At 30.4% G+C, this 4,793-nt stretch overlaps 1 non-coding gene across 1 annotated transcript; it reads right to left on the bottom strand.

The window, feature by feature from the left end:
* Nucleotides 1–345: 345 nt before the first annotated feature.
* LOC128039474 (small nucleolar RNA R71) lies at nucleotides 346–452 on the bottom strand. The gene has a single exon (XR_008193978.1). It is a non-coding gene; the product is annotated as a small nucleolar RNA R71 (small nucleolar RNA).
* Between the last annotated feature and the right edge of the window lie 4,341 nt (nucleotides 453–4,793).

Raw genomic sequence — 4,793 nt, 5'->3', positions numbered from 1 at the left:
ATTCCTCTATTCAACGAGCTCAATTTAAGTATTGTGAGACCCGAAATTGAGGCACCGCAATTCAAACTAAAGCCAGTCATGTACCAAATGTTGCTAAATATGGGTCAATTTAGTGAGATTCCTACTGAAGATCCAAATCTTCATCTTCAGCTATTCATGGAAGTGAGTGACTCATTTAAACTAGTTAGGGTGACCGAGGACATCTTGAGACTGAGATTATATCCATATTCCTTAAGAGATAGAACACGAGTGTGGTTGAACTCCCTACTGTAAGGTTCCATAACTACATGGCAAGAGTTGGTTGAAAGTTTCCTAATGAAATTCTTTCCTCCATCTTTGACTGCCAAGCTTCGAAATAAAATCACTTCATTTCAACAACTTGACGAAGAATCTTTATATAAGGCATGAGAGCAGTTCAAGGAGTTATTATGAAAGTGCCCTCATCATGGCATTCTTTACTGCGTTCAAATGGATACTTTCTATATTGGTCTCAATATTCATACTAGAACGATGGTGGATGTTTCGGCAAATGGAGCCGTTCTTTCTAAGTATTATGACGATGCTTATGAGATTATTGAGAGAATTTCCAACAATAACTATTAGTGGCCAACCAACCGACCAGCCTTAGAAAGACGAGTAGCAGGAGTACATGAAGCGGACAAACTTGCTTCTTTGGCTGCCCAGGTATCCTCTATGTCTTCCATGATTAAGAACATAACCGTTAATGGTTTCAATGGTAATCTGACAAGTCAGTAGCCGAATCGGTTTGAGAATATTTCTTTTAAATACTGTGGAGATGACCATTTCGTTGAAAATTGCCCTTCGAATCTAGAGTCAAAATATTACATGGGAAATTATAATTGGAATGGTCCGCAATCAAATTCTTACAACTCTTCATGAAAGCATCATTCAAATTTTCCATGGAGTAACTAATGGGCAGGCCCTAGCAACTCTTCTATGCCATCTCGACCAAATTATCCACTAAAATATTCTCAACAAGTGCAACAACCCCCACCAATTGAATCTTTAAGTAATCTTGAGAATTTGCTGAAAACGTACATAGCGAAGAATGATGAACTAATCTAAAGCCAAGCAACAACATTGAAGAATTTAAGAAACCGAGTAGGACAACTAGCCTATGAGCTCAGAAGCAAACCATAAGGTATTTGGTCGAAAGACATAGAAAATGTAAGAAGCATAGGCAAAGAGCATTGCAAAACCGTCACTTTACAAAAAGGGAATACATTAGAGCCCAAAGCTGTCGAGGTTGAAGATGAGCTTGTTGTAGCTCAAGATAAAGGGGAAGTTCAACCGAGTGTTGAAACTCTTGTTTCATAGAAGTCAAATTCGGTGATCCTTGATGAGGTAAACTCTAAACTAGTCAGTACAAATTTTTATCAAAATGATGACAGGCTACCATTCAATGACGTGGAAGAAACTATCAATTCAACTATGCAACGTGGCAAAAACTATGTTCATACAATTAAAGAAGTAATAAGACAAATGAGATGTGGAAGGAACCACATCCATGAAGAGATAGGATCCTTATCAGAAACACTGTGCAGGATTCAAAACAAAATTGTATAGAGTTTTGAAATTCAACTATAAATAGGAAAGAGAGATCAATTGTATAGGCATCTTTCGTTTATATTTTATAACTTAGCTTTCTTTCTTTAAATAGTTTTCCTTTAACCTTTGTAATATCCTTTTAGCCTTCCGCTCATACTCTTCATGATATCCCCTTCTCTGTAACCCCCCTAACCTGTATCCGTCGATGAATTAGGGTTGCGATGCATTACCGGACAAAAAACAACTCAATACAGACGTTCAGTAGAATTCAAGAATTTAACATTTATATGCAAATTGTTTGAATATAGGTTTAAATCAACTATTTCCAGATCAAAATATAAACATTGTTTATATATATATAAATTTAAATATATTAAGCTTAGTCAAATTTTAAGTTAGTATATTTATAAATTCTACATTAACCTTTTAAAACAAAACATAACATTTCAATCCAGTTAAACCATAATAAAATAAGCTATTTTCGTATGGCTATTAATTATATATACAGTACATCAAAGTACGACTTCCAAAACATTATCTAGCCTATACATGCCATAAGTTAAAATTTAAACATTTCAATACCGAGACAGTAGATAGAGTGATGATCTTTCCAGACGATCCCCGAGTCTACAGCTTGGTTTTTATCTATAAAACAAATTGATAAAAACAAACAATGTAAGCTTTTATAGCTTAGTAAGTCTATAGCATATCTAAAATACATATAAAAGAAACATACAATTCCTTAAGTAAATTTATTGAGATCACAAATATCAAATATAATTACTATTCAAACATTGTTATCTTAAGTCATTTTGTTGATATCTAAAATAATGTATATTTAACTAATACATATAAACGAACATATGCATATAACCAAGTTACAAACATAATCATTAACTACATATCTTGATTGCTAGTGTACTTATCGCTTGCACTTCATTGTATGCATTTATATATATAATTTTTCAAATACATATGCCAAAAGCATATATTTATACTTATAAACTACATGTGCCAAGGCACATATATACTAATCATCCACATATGCCGAATGCATACATATATATCCAACAATTTCATGACAACCAATATATATACATACTCACTAATCACAAAGATCCGAACGTTTATATGCTCATCAAATACATTGAAACAAATGTTAATATATTTATCCATTACATATAACCAAAATCATATATATATACCCAATGCATATAATCACTTAATTTAAACAAATTCACCAACACTTAGCCTGCTAGGCTTATAACTTGATTTAGATCACCGACACTTAGCTTGCTAGGCTTATAATATGATTCAGTTCACCGACACTAAGCCTGCTAGAATTATAGCCTGATTCAGATCACTGGCACTTAGCCTGCTAGGCTTATAACCTGATTCAATTCACCGGTACTTAGCCTGCTAGGCTTATAGCCTGATTCAGATCACCGGCACTTAGCCTGCTAGGTGCTAAGCCTGAAAACCTCAATTTATCTAAGTTGTAACTCATATCCGAACTATTTACGTATATGAAATCCATACATCATAATTCAACTCAAAAAAAAAAATTATAACTTATATCTTTGAACCACCTTGGTATATAAAGTTCAATCACAAAATCCATCTCAATAACTCAATGATCCAACCGAGTACTTATATATATATAACTTTATACATTAGATCCCGGTACTAGTATTATACTATTTTCTTATAACATACCTTAATTAATGTACATTTAACTGCAATTACTTTAGTATATATACATTTCATGGCATCAAATTTAATCCAAAGAAAACATATCCTACATTCAAGATATTAAAATAATCTAAGCTAATAATTTCATTCATTTGATTCAATATAAAACTTATACATGTATAACCATACACATTCGAACCTCACATATACATATATAAATTCATATCTAATTTCAATACAAGAATTTATACATGTATATTTATATATATATATTCGAGTCTATCATATACATATATAATTACATACTTATAATCAAAACATGAACTTATACTTGTATACTCATACATATCCGAATCTAATATATACATCCCTAATTTCATACTCAACTCCATATAAGGAATCATACATGTATATAAATGCTTATTCGATCCACATATATATAAATATTATATATATATATATATCTTTGATTAAAAACAAAAAGTATACATGTATATACCTTAATGTATTCGAACCTTTTACGAACTTATATAACATTCATACTTCAATTAAGTTCAAGAATTTATATATATATATATTACACACATATATATATTCGTACATTATATATACATAAATATAACATCCAAACTTTTAATTAAATCCAGAAATTTATACTTTTATATATATACCTATTCGAACATCTTATATATATAAGATTCCCACATCAACTAAAATCAAATTTTATACTTTTAGTTATAGCTCATTAATTATAAAATAGATATACATATATACATATATTGATTTGATAATATGAATTTGCTAATAGACTTACCTTGGACAATGTAAAATCAAAACCGGACGATTAATCAATGACTTTAGCTTTTCCCCGATCCAACTTTGATTTCTTCGGTTCTTGATCTAAATATATTCAAAATGAACTAGTTTAAATATTATTACATTCAATTAGTTCAAAAACACATAAATGGGTAAATTACCATTTTACCCGTAACATTTATACTTTTTGCAATTTAGTCCATACTGCATAAAACACAAAATACACAAAATTTGTCCACACTATACAAGGGCTGAATGTACCTAGTGCTCATACAAGTCGACACATTTCATTTATTTCACATTTTAGACCCTCAAAATTTTAATTTCACAATTTAGCCCTAATTACTCAATTTCACCAAAAATTCAAAGACAAAACATGTTAATTTTTCACAAATCTTTCATATTTCATCATCAACTATCACAAAGCTCAAGCATTCATCAATTGCATATCTCCAAATCAACACCAAATTCAAAAATTAAAGCATGGGTCTTGTAGAACACAAAGCAATGATCTCAAAAACGTAGAAATTATCAAAAACTGATCAAAAACGAACCTTAATTTAAACTTCCTAATGGCCAAACCCTAGCTTGGATGTTTCTTTGTTTTTCGTAGGAAGATGATAACATAAGGATTTTTGTTTAATTTAATTATCATATATTATAATATATGTTTATTTACTTAATTAACCTTACTTATCTAATATATAATATTAAAA

Source organism: Gossypium raimondii, chromosome 2, assembly GCF_025698545.1.
Source record: "Gossypium raimondii isolate GPD5lz chromosome 2, ASM2569854v1, whole genome shotgun sequence".
In the NCBI taxonomy this organism is placed as follows: domain Eukaryota; kingdom Viridiplantae; phylum Streptophyta; class Magnoliopsida; order Malvales; family Malvaceae; genus Gossypium; species Gossypium raimondii.
The sequence above is the reverse complement of the archived record's forward strand: the minus strand, read 5'-3'. Positions and strand labels throughout refer to the sequence as shown.